Raw genomic sequence first — 16,898 nt, 5'->3', positions numbered from 1 at the left:
GTGAATGGCTTTGGCTTATTGCTTTGTAAGTGCTATTTGTAATTACTAATCGCTAGTTCTGTTTCTGTAAACCCACTTGCTATCGTGTACACCACCATCTGCGTGGGGCTTTAAAACCCTGCTTAAGAAAGCTCTGGTGTTGATCTTCACTGTCCCAATAGTGGAGATCAATCACCCTGGCTAATAAAAGATTCCTAGCCTGTGTGTTGGTGACTCCTTTTGCTGATTTTGGGTTCAAGTCCCACCTGCCCGGGGAAGTTGGAATAATTCAGTTCAAGGACAGTCTGACAATAATCTGGATGGGACCAACATCATCCTGACCACCTCCACCATGGTAAAAGCAGATGGGACTCTTGTCTGACTCCATCACGTACAGCCGATTCCTGGTGGGAAACTGCTTGGGATCTACTGGAACTAAGACTTTGGTTGTGGGACATTCTTTCTAAGGTACATAGATTTATAAACCTTACCCTGCCTAACTGGGAAAGGAAGTTCAAAGACCCTTGACTATATGGGTCCCAGTTATATAGAGCCGAATTTAACTGCTGGAGACTCCTTAAATTACAGGAGGGAACAACTCAGGCAAAAAGTCAGCTCTCTTACAGAGAAATCAATGATTTGATTTCATGTATGTAAGAAAAGGAGGAAAGAAGTAAGGAGGCTGAATCTAAGTATAATTTCTTGAAGCCATCCTGGTGCCTCTTGCTGCATGGAGAGAATTCTCTACCCAGTGCTCAAAAGCCTAGAAGTGAGAGAGGCAATTACTGAATTCAGATGCCTTGCTCAAGGTGAGCTAGGAGGGCTCTGCTTCAGAGAAATGTGGATGTCATAGCCTTATGAAGCTTTGAATATAGAGAATGCTCTGATTCTGCCTTAACTCCCTAAATAGCTTGAATCTCCAGCCTCTGAGTAGCCCCTGAGTTTACCCTATATGAAAGGTTGAGGCCTATCTCCCCTGGATGGAAAAGTTCTGCTGGTACTTGAGTATGTCCATTTAAGGCCTGGCATCTTATCTTCATGGTGGGGGAAGGTGATGGGCCCCTCTCTCTCATGGGCCTGCCTGGATCCCTGGAGACAGGGGTAGGCACTTGCTGATAGGTTACTGAACCTGTCAGTCCAGTGCCTGGGACTGGGAGTGTCCTGTGACCCTACCCCCTGGCCTGACCCTGTTTAGGCAGGGAGCAGCACAGACACCATTATGCCATACCATATGTTTCCAAATTTGTGTCCTGTCTCCTGTCTCCTGTCTCGGGTCATTATGGGGTCCCACTTCAGCTCTCCATTGGAGCTGAATTGATTTGTTGGTATTGTTTTTGTTCTTTCTTTCCTCTCTGGCCTGTTTCCTAATTACATTAAATGTATTTGCAGGCTTCAGGCCTTTGTTACAATTCTCTGCCTGTAGACTGCTAGCTCTTTCATAAAGACTACAAGATCCTATCTTTCATTTGTTTCTTATATTTGCCTTATTTGAATATAAAAGGTATGTTTTTGGCTCTAGAACAGTACATGATGTGAAGCAAACACACAATAAAATCCATCCCCCCACACTTTTTTTTCTTCTGCCAGTACTGGAGTTTGAACTCAGGGCCTTGGTACTGTCCCTGAGCTTTGTGCTCAAGACTGTGCTCTACTACTTGAACCATACTTCCAGTCTCCAACTTTTTCGTGGTTAATTGCCTGAATAATATCAGTCCTCAGTGGACCTTAGTCTATAATAGGGATAACAATATGTATTTATTTTTGTTCTCTGCTGGCTAGTCTTCATATGTAAATGTTTTCATATGCCATTACGTGTTCATTTCTTTTGTAATATAGAGGAATATAAAAAATATTTATTGACCACTGTTCAAACATTATTTACAATAAAATAAACAACATACAGCTGGGTAACTAGTTATTAAAAAGTGGGTTTTTTTTTGTGGAACCAGTAACCCAATACTGTTACTGTTACGAATGAGTTGGTATAAAGAATAAGCACGTAGATCAATTATTATAACGTTTTGTTAATTCATTTAGGCCAGTAGGCCCTAAATAGTGGAAATCTCAAACCAGCTGATTTTACATTTCCATGAGCTGAGACTTAGATAACCCATGATCCATGAAATTTTAATATATTGATTACAATATTATGCAAAGGAATGCTCATGACAGAATTTAAAAAAATTAATTATTTACTTTTAAAATTTTATTGTCAAGGTGATGTACAGAGGGGTTACAGTCACATAAGTAAGGTAGTGAGTACATTTCTTGTTAAACTTGTTACCCTCTCCCTCATTTTTTCCCACTTCCCAACCCCTCTACCCCCCTCCAGTTGTACAGTTGTATAGTTGTACAGTTGTATAGTTCCAATATATTGTTCCAACATATTGTCTTGTGTATGTCACAGTTACATTGGTTCTCCCTTTGTCTTTGTCTCACCATTTGTTCCCCTTCCCTTCCATAGTTCAGATAAATGTATATATAATACCCAGGGTACCAAAATCAAATACAGTGACAACAGGGGATAAACCCTAAGGGGAAAATACAAAGGAAACAAGAAATCACATAGTATATTGAGAATGACAACAACAAAGAAAAACCTCTTGGGTCCATGTCTTGGAGTTCACGTTGCTTAGCATCATCTTACATGGTCATATGTGCATAGCTATTGAGATATTCTGCTCTCACTACAGAAACTTTTAATGACACCAAAGAGTGTCTTGTTTTTCTTATCTGGTGAGAAAATGAGAAAATGATTTTTTTCAAGAAATTTTTCAAACCTGTAGTATTTGCATATCTATGGCAGAGACAGGAGGACCTAAAGTTTGAGGCTAGCCTGGCCACCTAGTAAATTCAAGGCCAGCCTGAGCTACCTAGTAATCCTGTCTCAAAAAACAACAACAACAACAAAAACTAAAACAAGGGCCAAGGATGAATCTCAGTGATATATCATTTGCCTACATATGCAAGGCTTTGGGTCTGTCTGATGCCCAACAACTCTAAACAAGCAAAATCCCCCAAACAAAAAACTACCTATGTAAGTATTTTGTTTACCCACACACAAGCCCCCCAAAATTCAGGATGGTCCTTCAACATAGCAGTTAAGGACAAATTCTTCTGATTAAGTAATGACCAAAAAGTTGCCTATTATTAAAAAGAAATAACAACACAACCTGTTCTGAATGCAGAGGAAATATAACATGGCATTAAATGTTCTTTTCTGATAAAGGAATCAACCACAGAAAGCCTTTATTTTATTTGTTCAGTTACCAATGCTACTGAAGAAAAAAACCCAAAAAACTCAACTCCCCCATTACTAGTTTCAAAAACCAACACATCACATTTGATTTTAATTAGAATGTAGTTATTGTTTCAAACCATTAATTCAAAAACCAAGACTCGGAGTACATATGTGTGTATGTGTGTGTGTGTGTGTGTGTGTGTGTGTGTGTGTGTGTGTGTAAATAAATAAATAAAACAAATACAAACAATTATTGAGCTTCAGCTTCAGCTTCTGGACAAGAATGCCAAATTAGTCTCTCTTCATAAAAAGCACTTACAATCTGGGGACACTTCCTGTTCACCTCTTTTGGCAGCACCAAGTCAGCTCCATCTGAATCTTTCCATTCCATGAGAAGCATCAGTTTTCCACTGCTGTCTGTGACACCAGTTATTCATTCGGGGTCTATATCCCTGAAAAACCCCTTGGTTGCCAGCAGGATCTCTTTTTTTGTCTTTGATTTGTTAAAATCAGACTCACTGTCCAATAAAGATTTTCTTTTTATACCATCCTTTTCTTTACCAGCTTTTGGAGAAGTAAGAAATGCTTCAATGCATTCTGGACACTCTAAATTTTCTTCAAGTTCCCAAGTATTATCAGCATCTCTAAATCCCTTCCACTTCAGGAAATATGCTACCTTCCCATTTATTACACATTGGTCCAGTACTTTTTCCCCAACAAATTCTTCAGGCTCTGCTTCCTCAACTTTTTTACTCTTTCTATTCTGTTTCTTTCCCATTTTTGAAATGTAGTTTTGTTAGAGGCCATTTCTAATTGTAGACTTGAAGAGCTATTATTCAGAGGCTCCGGGCCACCATCTTGCAGCAGCTACATGTTGATTTTTAGCCTTGTCATTTACTGGTGTGTGACGGGAAGTAAGTGGTTAACCTCTCTGCCTTGGTTTTCTTTCCTTTTAGGTGTCGGTAACAAAAAGATTGAAGATGGAAATGTTGAGAACTGTGACTGAAATGTTGGCAAATGCTTCATACAATGTAAAGTATTACTTCAAAAAGTATCATTATATCATTTGTTTTAAAATTTATAACTATTTTAAAAGTTCAAAAATACTCTATTGTAAGTCTATTTGCTTAGTAATCTTCTTCTATTTCCAAGTTACCACACAGACATAAACAATTCTGTGATAACATTTTTATTCTGTACTTACTTCCTTGGATCAATACATGTAAGGATACATAGCTCTACTAGGATGGGTTAGTCCACTGTAATGAATAGACTGAAAATGATGGCAGAAACATTTCAAAAGTTCATCTCTTGCTTAGGTATTACTGAAATGTTTATTGGATCTTGTAATAAATTTTGAGGTCTTGTCCTCTTATTGGGATATAAAGATCCCAATCATATCCTTTCTCTTAACATTCTGAGGCAAATTGGGAAATAAGTCTAGAAGGTAGGCAGGGATCATAAAGAGAGTAAACATACTGAATTGAACAGAACATACATCTGAGCCTGAAGTTAAAATAACACTTTCAACTCTCAACTTCCTCCCCATCTGACTGGGGATTATTGTGCCTGGAAAACATTGTGTCTGCAGAGTGGAGTTTGTAAGGGAATTTACCAAATGCTGCTGGAGATGACAGCTTGCACTGTACTCACCCAGTCCAGGAAAACAGAAGTAGAAGGTTTGGGCTCCCAAGTCTTCTCAGACAGGCTGGCTCAGTACATTCATTAGCTTAGAGCAGGAGTAATTAACAAAAAGGTGTAAATGTTGAATGAAGGATAGTATACATAATGAAATCAGGCCAGGCATGAGAAAGAAATTTTATGCTTAGTTGGACCAATCAGGTGGATTTCTCCTCTTCCTTTTGACAGTACTTGTGAGTTGTAGAGAAAGAGTAACTAAACCCTTCTAGTGACTAAAACCTTCTAGCTTTGGTATTTCCAGTTCTTGTGTAAACAAACTGAAGCCCAACATAAACAGCAAACTGAAAGGAGAGTTTTACCAGTGATGAACCTGGAAGCCCACCAAATGACCCCTAACTAGGAGCTCTCCATTCTAACCAAATACATTTTGTTTCCCTCTTGCATTCAGCCAGTAGGAGCTTCTTGTCCGAACAGCTGTGGTGAAGCTCCTGTCTGGTTCATGAATTCTTCTTTGTTTGAATACAATGTTGTTGAATTAATTGTACCTGAACTGTTCGATATAATAAAGAGGTAGAAGACCCAATTCTATGGGCTGAAATGGAGGTTGGTTCCCTGTTGTGCAGGTTCTGGTTTCAAGGAAGAAGATAGTGGAGGGGTCAATGGAATTGCTTCTAGGCTCAGGATTCATAGAAACATCTGATCTATTTCCTGAATAGAACTGTTGAGAACTTGGATGGTAGATCTCAGTGATGTGCTCAAAAGTGAGAACACATTGTGCATCATACAACTTGGATCCCATTCTTCCTCTGATAACATCATTTTACTCTTCTAAATTTCTTTTCAGTAAATCTTGCCTATTTAAGAGTGGGATGTGTAAGAAAAAGAAAGCATAACACTCTTACCTTCTCAATCTTAAAATAGCTTCAGTCTAAAATGGTGTAAATTAAAAGGATGCTATTTGCTGTGCTTGTTTGCTTTACAAGGTAGAATTGGAAGGTGGAGGTTGTACCTGACTGGCTTGCTATTCCTTTTTTGTTTTTCTGTCTTCAACTCACAATTGTGTCGTCTAAAATATGTAGTTACATGAGATAATGACCCTTAGTTAATTATGGTATATTTATCAGCTATGGAAAAAATTCCTCAAGAAATTAAGAATTATTCATTGATTTATGTATTTTAACATAGGCATTGGTAATATTTAAATGAAACTTTGTTAATTAAGACTTTATCCAGAGAGGTACAAGATAATCAAACTCAGCAGGTTATTTGGCATAACTAATGAATCCTTAGGGATCTTGTGTGTGTGTGTGTGTGTGTGTGTGTGTGTGTGTGTGTGTGTGTGTGTGTGTTCATGCATGCATGTGTGTGTATCAGTCCCAGAGCTTGAAGTCAGGACTTAGGCCTGGTCCCTTAGCTTTTGTGCTCAAGGCTAATGCTCTACCATTTGAGCCACAGCTCCATTCTAGCTTTTGGTAATTAACTAGAGATAAGAGTCTCAAACTTTTCTGTCTGACTTTGAACTCAATCTTCAGATCTTAGCCTCCTGAGCATCTGGGATTACAAGCATGAGCTATATGTTAGTGCCTGGCTCCTGGGGAACTTTTAAACAAAAGTGTGGTACTTGCTCTCAAGTAGCTTAGAATCTAAGTTAAATAGAATGATCTATGGGAAATGAGGGGAAAAACCTCATTTATTTTATATATGGTATATTACATAATCTACACCTATATCAAGATCTTAAATAAAGCTATTTTTATGGTGGGAAATATATTTTATTTTAATTCTACTGATTCAGATATTAATCTCATTTTAAAATTATTTTAACATCATGGAGAAGATTGATGTCTGGCCAAAGAATTGGTTGTTTTACTTTTCCTATTCAAACAGAGAACAATAGCCATGGATTATTATAAGCCCTTGAGCACTTTTAACCAAGTACACAGATTTATCCAAAGATAAGGTTTTATTATGAGCCAATGACAACTGTCTGATTTGCAGTCCTTGGATTCAACTTTTGCAGGCTAAGCCAAAAATTGTTGACCATTTAAACTGTGAACTAAACTTTTATCATTTTCATTGGGAAGATTTCCCCTCAAGCTTATTCCAAGCATCTCTATCTTAAAAATAAAACCATTTTATCTATGAGTAAAATTACTTCTTAAATGTAATTTCTTCTACAACCATAAATCTAACATCAGCAGGCTTGACCAAGTGACTTAAAACTGCACACATTCTTGAGTCCAAAAAATGCCTTTAGGCATGTTATTACTGATCATCTCAAGTAAAACCTCATCTTTCATCAGCAAGAACAGAATCTATACTATTTCTGCCAGATAATGAGTTGTACTAAAGCTGTAGTTTGGATGTTGCATGTCCTCCAAAGGCCTCTGTGTTTATAGGCTCTTTTCCAAAGTTGTGCTATTAGAAGGCAGTGGAATATTTAAGAGGTAGAGCTTGTGGGTGGTCTTTAGGTTATTGTGGGTTTGACCTTGAGGTGGGCTATGGGAATTTGGTGTCTTTTTTTATTCTCCCTTTTGCTTCATAGCCACAAAATTGTTTTACTCTAATATGTTTTTCTGCTGTGTTGTGCTGTTTACCTACCATTGGCTTCTAAAAACAGGGTAATTTAACTTATTATCATGGACTGAAGCCTCCAGAACTGAAGTTCGGAAGTTTTTGAGATGAAGGTTGCACCTCCCAGAGCTTTCACTCTTTATCAGCTGATTGTCTCGGGTATTTGTTATAGTGACTAATGCAGGTAAATCCATTCATTAATGCTTTTGAGGAAAGGTGAACCATGTCATCTAATGAGACACGCTTTGTGTGCCTTTCACTTTGGAAACAATTTAAAAGCATGAACCAGGCTAAAGGAATAGTGAGGGGCTCAGGTAAGAAAAGTAATCCCATGAAACATCTCCTTACTTCCCTGTAAGCCTTTGAATAGCTGCTTTTCTCCAAAATTCAGTATTGATAATCACTCTAAGTTTGAAGACATGTCAGAATACTTAGGAAAATTATCCAAAGAGAACAGGTAAGCTCTTAAGAGTATCTCACAGGATAGAGTAATACTGTAACTTAGATAAATTCAAACATAGTTGGCCTATCTCGTTCTATATTTAATGCCATTAGTGTCTCCATAGTTGACTTATGTGTATACAAATCAATAACTTTTTTAATATATTGGTAACATCAGATAAATCCACTCTAAGGATATCATATCTGACAGAGTATTTGCCTCTCAATTATCAAACTTAACCTCTTAAGAGAATATGTAGATTAAAAAACTCCTATAAGCCATGCTTACTGAATTGAATTAAATTTTTTGTCTTAAACTAAAGTGTGCTCAAGTGGTAGGCCCCGAGTTCAATATGTAAGACCACTAAAGAAAACTGTCTATAACACAGTGCTTGAGTTACAATCTTCTTGACTAAACTTGAATAATTGAATTCCTTTTCAATGTTGAAGAACTCCAGGCACATCTTGGAATTATGTTTGTGTGTGGCACAGGGAGGGGGAAGAGAGGTGATCATGCTGGTAACAAGTCATAACAAATGGGAATTTACTGCTGGGGCTTGTGAAGAAGAGTAATTCATCCAACTTGTGTTTTTTAAACACTAAACTCAGCCAATATGTGGGAGACTAGAAAGAACGGAATGAAGATTAGTAATAGATCAGAAAGGAGGAGGTTTTTGTAAGAGGTCAGGTGAAATACAATGATAGTTTAGATCTGAGAGAGGTAGATATAAGGGAATGCAGTCCAAGTGTTTTTTAAAGGTTAATTTGATATGTGTGGAACGATATAGGATGAAAACAGAGATGTATCAAAGAGAACTGCAAGGCTTTGGGACTGAGCAATTTCGGCCATGGGACTGCCATTTACCACCATGATAAGACTGAAGTGTCCTTCCTTTTGTGAGGTGGTCCTGGACTTGAACTAAGGGCCTTACACTCTCACTTGGTTTTTTCACTCAAGATTGGCTCTACTACTTGAATCATGCTTCCACATCTGGTTTTTTCTAGTGAATTGGAGATAAGAGTCCTGGAGAGTTTTCTGCTCACTCTGGCTTCAAACTATGATCCTCAGATCTCAGCCTTAGTAGTAGCTAGGAATATAGGCATGGGATCTCAGTGCCTCCTTTCCTACAGTTTCAAGGAGAAAAATATCAGGATCTTTAGAAAATTTTGGAAAATTTGAGGTTTGACATCTTTCCTTGACATCTCCACATTGGAGGTGTTGAGAAAATAATTGAACATTGGAGTTTAAATTTTAGGATAGGGTAGGTGTTGGTTGGTGGCTCCTGTCTGTAAATCCTAGCTATTTAGGAGGCTGAGGTCTGAGTATTATGGTTTGAAGCCAGCTTGAGCAGAAAAGTCCAGAAAACTCTTACCTGCAATGAACTACTAAAAAGCCAGAAATAGAGCTGTGGCTCAAGTGGTAGAGTACCAACCTTGAGGGAAAAAGCTAAAGGACAGTACCCAGACCCTAGTATTGGTACAAAACAAACAAAGAAAAGTTTGTCTGAAGTGAATGAGTATATTCACAGTCTCTCCAGTTTGGATAAACTTCTATCCCAAATGCATACATACATACAAGAACATATATATGAATCAGTACAAATGTTATCTACAAGCTTAACACTAGAGATCACTAAGGGAGTAAGTGCAAGAAGAAGCTAGAATCCCAAACCTCTGAGACAGAGCCCAGAAAAAGAAGCTAATGAAGATTGGATTGTGACAGAAGAGGTAAATCAGGTATTATATGACATAAGCAAAGATCCAATGCTACAGATGTTGCTTGGTTAAGCAACGTAAGAACTGATAATTGCCCCATTTATAATGCTCTGGCAACAATGGCATGATCAGTTTGAGATGGTTATTTTTCTTTATGTAAGTACCTGTTCCATATTAAAACTTACAAATACTGAGTATTTTTGTAGTTAACCGTCTTCAAATTGTACAACCACAATGTATAGTAAAGAATTTGAGGGCTGGGAATATGACTAAAGTTGTAGAGCACCTGCTTATCAAGTGCAAGGCCCGAGTTTGAACCCCAGTATTCTCGAAAATAGAAATGAAAGAAAATAAATTTGAAACAGAAGACCCATTTCAGTGGCATAGTATGTATGAATGTCTGATGGACATCAAAACAAGTCATTGGGTATAGACAGATCATTTACTTTGCTATTTAAAAATCACCAAGATCCCCGTTGGGTTTATTGCTCATTATAATAGAGGAGACCAGAGATCTGGGAAAGAGTGGACAACTTATAAGGAGATGTTTTTATAATTCTGGAGAGTTTTTGTAATTCTTTGTCCTGGAGTGGATGTGATTTAGAAACTCATTCTAGTATTTATATTCTGTGTTACTAAATTTTACTGACAGAGCAGGTATAGAAGGGCAGGGTCAAAGCTATAATTAATTACAAAAGTTACACTCACTCATATAGGAGATAGTGTTATGTGCTGGTTTGTGTGATGACCTTGTTTTTATCTGTGTTTAGATAAAAATGTGAAATGGTCTTTTTTTAGCTCCCTTTATCATGGTCACAGAGAGACCTTGTATAATTTTGTGTTCTGTGAAATTGTTGATGTTCAAAGGGAGACCCCAATGCCTACCAGGAGGGAATGTCAGTAAACCATCACTAAACAAGAACTCAATAGGACTTGGGGAGTTTAACTTTGGTAACTGAATGTTGCTATTTGTGATTCATTTCTTGTTCCAAAAAGAATTTAACTTGTTTGATTTATGCTTTGCTTTTTATATCACTTTTCCAATTCTGTGGCTCTATGTTTTTGGAACTGGCATTAACCTAGCATATAAAATTTTATGATTATTTATTTTATTTATTTTTTAAGGCCAATATTGGGCCTCCTGCTCTCATTTTTTTTTTACTTAAGGCTAGTGCTTTGCCACTTGAGCCACAGCTCCATTTCTGGCTTTTTGGTGGTTAATCAGTGATAAAGAGTCTCTTAGATCTGTGTGCTCAGGTTGACTTTGAATTGTGATACTCAGGTCTCAGCCTCCCAAGTAGCTAGGTTTACAGGCATGAGCCATTACTATCTGATGAGTTTTATGTCTCTTAAATAAAAAATGTTTGTACTAATACTCTGTATGTCAAAATGTAGCAAGTCTATTCGATTCTGTAGGTTCACTAGAAGGAAATAGATAATCCATTCCAAACTAATGAGTTAAATAGCTGAGAATATTTATTCGAATAGATTAAGTTCTGTCTGAAATTCTGTCCTCCTCTTTCTTTGTGACTGTGTTTCTTATATTTGAGAGTTGTATGCAATTCCTATGTATGTATTAACAAACATACTCAGCCTATCGGTTAGTGCTTATTAGCAATAACTGAATTTCCTCAAATGTTGAATAATTTCTTAAAAATTGTTTTTTTAAATTAAATTAACTGTTTGCTAATAGCATCACACTGATAACAGTTTTGAATAATAGAAACAGGGGCTGGGAAGGTGGCTCAGTGGTAGAGCGCTTGCCTTGCATGCATGAGGCCCTGGGTTCAATTCCTCAGCACCACATAAGCAAAAAGAAAAAAGCTGGAAGTGGCACTGTGGCTCAAATGGTAGAGTGCTAGCCTTGAGCTGAAGAGCTGAGGACAGCACCCAGGCCCAGAGTTCAGGACCCACGACTGGACCCTCTCCCCCCAAAAAATAATAGAAACATTTTTATTTTCTTAACATTTTTTGTTCTTTTGGAAAAAGGATTAAAAATATATTTGAAAGGCAAAATTAGTATGAATTTGCATAAAATTAGTCTCATGGAAGATTTAATTTTATCTCCCACAGTTTAAATGATTTTTTTCAGCTATTTTCTAGTTGGATGAACCATGAGTAGTTACCATAACAACTGTGGTTCATTCCCTTGCAATAACACTTGTCAACATGTTCATGGTACAACTATTAGAAATTCACAATGGGAAAGAAAGGCTCCTCATTCCTCCAGCTATCCAAGGCCCTAACTCTACATAACATCATGGTTATCAATTTCATTTATGTCATTACTTCAGTGCTTTCCAAATGTTTTAAATGAATTGTTTTTAACTTAAAGAAATGTTCTGCACTTGCTTTTTCACTAAACAAAACAGCTCAGAAGATGGTTCTATTATAAAGTAATGTAGGCATTCCTTAAACTACTAATAATAGTACTATTATTAGTAGTAGTAGTAGAATAGTAAAAACTACTACTAATAGTAGTCTATGGATAATGTGAAGATCATTTCTAAACACACTGTATGTCTGAGGTAAGAAATTCCAAGAATAATATTTCTGAATTGAAAGTAATAGACATTTTACACTTTAGTAGCTATTACTAAACTTCTTTATAAGAAAGCTGCATCAAGTTGGTCTAGTAGACCAAGAATACATATTCCCTATACCATTTCCAAGGTGCTATGGGAGTTAATATTGTGGTTTTGACATTTTGCTGAAAGAAAAACATTGCTTACTCTAATTTTGTTTTTCTTTTGCATTTCTGGACTCTCTTTATATAAACATTGAATATTGATATTACATATCCTGTTTTGCTCCATTTATATCTTTCACTTTTTGATATTTTTTCCTAGTCTTTAAAAATTTGTGGAAGTGACATAACCATTTTTTGATCTTGTGATTTATACCTTTGTGTCATATAGACAGAAATTTTCATTTCTGCCAAAACAAAATGAACAACAACAAAAAACCCTTACAAAGTATTTTTTTCTAACATATTAATTGTTAATTTAATTATTAAATGCTTTTTTTTTCTTCTGGGATTTTAGAGTATCCATATAAAAGTTTTTCAGTTCCTAACTAATAGTTTGATTTGTTCTTATTGACTTATTGACTTTAAAAAAAATTTTTTTTGTCCCCAGGCTTGAACTCAGGACCTTGAGCATTTTTATTTTTGCTCAAGGCTAGCATTTTTCCCATGTGAATCACTCTACTTCCAACTTTTTGGTAGTTAATTGAAGGCAAGAGCCTATAGATTTTTCTACCTGAAGCTGGCTTCAAACCATGATCCTCAGATCTCAGTGTCCTGAGTAGCTATCATTATAGGCATGAGCCCCTGGTGTCCAGTAACTTATTTACCTTTTAACCACCAAGGTAAAACACAACCTTTACAATATAGTAAATTTCCATGTGAGTTTTTGTTATATTCTTAGCTTTCTTATTCTGCAACCTTTTTCTATGCTTTAATATTTAAGAAGGCCAATTTCTTTCAGCACTTTTCATTTTTAATTAACATCAATTAGTTGTGCAAAGGGATTTCATTTTAATGTGCCTTTTCTTTCTTTATGTCTATAATGCATCTTTTGTTTTGTTTTGTTTTGTTTTGTTGGACATGGGCCTGAACTCTGGGCCTGAGCACTGTCCCTCAGCTCTTCAGCTCAAGGCTAGTGCCCTACCACTTGAGCCAAAGCGCCACTTCCAGCTTTTTCTGCTTATGTGGTGCTGAGGAATCGAACCCAGGGCCTCATGCATGCAAGGCAAGCACTCTACCACTGAGCCACCTTCCCAGTCCCTCTATAATGCATCTTGATCAGAGTTAACCCCTCTGTCATTCTCCTCTTTCTTCCATTTGCTACTCAGTCCAGTATCAGCAGGCTGCATTGTCCCATCTTCATAAATGTATATAAAATGTTTTGATCATATCTGTTCTCTTTCACCCTCTTGGTTTGCCTCTCACCTTTCACTAGTATCTGCACCCAGACAGGTCATATTTTACCTTTCTAATTTTCAGTATTGTTAAAATCCATTGTAATCATTCAAAGAAGCTTCACCATTGTACCTCACACATGTGTGTATCTACTTCATATAGATAGATAAATAGGTAGATGATTGATAGATAGATGATGTATGTGCTCATGTATATGTTTCTTTTACTTCCATATATGTGAGAACACGTGACTTTTACACTAATTTTTCGGATGTTAATTGGGTTACTCATTTATTTCTTCATGTGAACTTTTAAATATGTTTCTGTATTTAAAATTATTTTCGAAGTTTTTTGATATCACATTAAACACTCATAATCTTAGAGACGATGTATATCTTTAGTTAAGTTCCTTCCACCTAACTCATGGTCAACCTTCTCATTTATCCAATTCATCTTATATTTCTTTTAATTTTTTTGTAAAATACTTTTATGTAGACCCTGTATGACTCTGATTTGGTATATTTCCAGAGGTTATAGATGCTACTGTATTGAATCTTTTCCTCTGTTAGAATCCAGTTATTGTTTTCATATCTTAGCTGTTGATTTCCATGTAGTAATTTTGTATTAGACTCTTTATTAAACATCTGCATTATTTGCAATCATTTTCAAGTATTATTATTCTTAAGTACTTTCCAGTTAGGCAAAAGTATCATCCACAAATAGTGATCTTTTAACTTACTCTTTTCCTATTTTTATGCAGTGTACTTGTTTTCTGATTATTTTTTATTGGTAGTGCTATGTGTTGATTAATACTAGGAAGAGTAGATGTTATAGCCTTATTTCAGACTTAGGGAACTATTTCACTCTCCACTGAGCATTTTTGTATGCATACTTGTATGCAGCTTAAATAGATACCTATTTATATTTACCTCAATAAAAATTTTTAAAAAGGGATATTAAATTTTATAAAATGTTTTCACAGTCAGTGTTTTTCAAAATGGATTCTAATAGAAAGTGACTCTCATATTAATAAATAAGGCTAATCTCTAAATTTATTTTCTGGTGCTGTCAAGATTTAAGGATTTTTTTCTCTTAAAATAGTTGGGAAGGTATTTGTGGTATGTAAGGCAACAGTTTAAAATGTCACTAAAATTATCAACAGAGTTTTCAGAATTTCTCTAGAAGCACATCTGGACCTGGTGCTTTTTGATCAGAAACAACTTTGTGACAATTTTGTATTTCTTTTATATAAAAATATCGGTATGTTTAGGTTTTTGCTATAGAGCCTGGGGTCAATTTTAGTAAATTATCTTTTCCTAAAAAATAACTTACGTCTGAATTATCCATTCCACGTCATTCAGTTTAGGTTTCTGGGTTTGTACTTGATTGGTTTGGTATTAATCTCAATGTATTTTTACAATGATAGGGATTTTACTTTCCACATATGTAAATGATATAGCTGTAAATTTTAACTGTTTAAGATTTTTGTTGTGTTGTTGTTGTTGTTTTGTCGGTCATAGGGCTTGAACTCTGAGTCTGGGCGCTGTCCCTAAGCTCTTCAGCTCAAGGCTAGTGATCTACCACTTGAGCCACAGCAACACTTCTGGTCTTCTGGTGATTTATTGGAGGTAAGAGTTTCACAGACTTTCCTGCCCGGGCTGGCTTTGAACCACCATCCTCAGATCTCAGCCTCCTGAGTAGCTAGGATTACAGGCATGAGCCACCAGCCTGTTTAAGTTTTATAAGTCTTTAGTTTTTCTATCTGATAAAAATAAAATAATGGAATTGAATAGAGAATCCCATTACGAATGTTTTTAAACTTATGTGCTATTCATACTATCAGTTTTATCAATATTAAAACTGTTTTATATGGCAAATAGGTATCAATAATGATCAGCTCTTGTGTGGATCCCTTTATCAATTTAAATAATATTAATTTTTTTGTTTAGTAATTAAGTGTTTTGCGACTTTCAATTCTACTCTTTTATTTCTTATTCTAAGGCCAACATTGTGATCTTTTAACACTACAGTACAACATTGTAAGTCTTCATAGCTGGTGAGACAGTCCACAAACTAATCTTTTCCCCATCTTAACCATTTCTTTTCAAAACTTTTTTCTCTATTTTTGGTTCCTTCTTATTGTATCATTCTCTCTCTCTCCCTCTCTCTCTCTTTCTCTGTCTCTGTGCATGTGTTCACGTGTGTGTGTGTGTGTGTGTGTGTGTGTGTGTGTGTGTGTGTGTGTTAGACCTGGGGCTTGAAATCAGGGCTTAGGTACTGTTCCTGAACATTTTTGCTCCAGTTTAGTATTCTACCTTTTGTACTTTAAGCTTCTTGGTGGTTTATTGGAAATAAGAATCTTATGGTCTTTCCTGCCTGTGCTGGCAAGAACTGGCTGAGAATTGAGAATCTCAGCCTTCTGAGTCGTTAGTATTACAGACATGAGCCTCTAGTGACTGGTTTTCATTGCACCTTTTAGAAGAAAATTACCATGTTTTAAAAACATACTATTTGATAAATACTATTCAGTAAAGTGCCTTCAGCACTATGGCTCTGCTTGAATAAGTTCTAGCACATTTTTTTTCCCTATGAGAAGCATCGTAAAAACCACAAGTAGCACAGCTTGAGTTTTTAACCCTGAACAGTACTTCAGCAGCATGATTGAAAGCCATTTTAAACAGTGAAATCACCATAAGTAAAATAAAAGTGCACTAACTAAACCCCAACAGGACACTTGTTCCCAACATGAGGACTAAGCAAGAAAGCAGAGTAGCTCTTGAATTGATCTGTGTTGGGAACAGAGATATCCAAGTGATTCAAACCTTCACTACTCTGAACATGTTTGAAAGAGACCATAAGAGTAATCTGTAGATTAATTTGGAGTTATAAATAAATTGTAGCAAACAGGAAAATTTAAAAATGGAATTCATGAATAATGAGTTTGTTGTGTTGATATATGTATATACATGTATAGATAAATATGCATGTGTAGGAAATAGGGAGAAAGGGGAAGAGAAGAAAAAGGGAATATGGAAGGGAAGAGGAAGGATGAAAGGGAAGAAAAGAAGCAGCATTTCTACTTTCCTTGACAGAATCATAAAAATATTCTGTGGATTTTAGACTAATTTCTCTCCTTTTCTAGGTATATGAGCTTGAAAAAACAAACATAAAAGGGAGAAGACTTGAAGGATTTAGAGTTCATGGACTTCTTTCCCAGGGGTGTTTTCTTTTTCCTCTTGTTTTATGTTTTTGTTATTTGTTTGTTCATTTGAGATAAGGTCTCACTAGATGACCCAGGCTGGCCTCCATTCTCCTGACTTAGCCTCACTTCATGAATGCTGGGATTACAGAATGCATCACCTTTCCTGGACCTTGAGGGGTATG

General features: G+C 36.2%; 1 pseudogene; it reads right to left on the bottom strand.

The window, feature by feature from the left end:
• Positions 1-3,470: 3,470 nt before the first annotated feature.
• Positions 3,471-4,027, bottom strand: LOC138806133 (chromobox protein homolog 3 pseudogene; annotated as a pseudogene).
• Between the last annotated feature and the right edge of the window lie 12,871 nt (positions 4,028-16,898).

This window comes from Dipodomys merriami, unplaced genomic scaffold, assembly GCF_024711535.1.
Source record: "Dipodomys merriami isolate MVZ:Mamm:240054 unplaced genomic scaffold, mDipMer1.0.p SCAF_4, whole genome shotgun sequence".
Taxonomy (NCBI): domain Eukaryota; kingdom Metazoa; phylum Chordata; class Mammalia; order Rodentia; family Heteromyidae; genus Dipodomys; species Dipodomys merriami.
The sequence above is the reverse complement of the archived record's forward strand: the minus strand, read 5'-3'. Positions and strand labels throughout refer to the sequence as shown.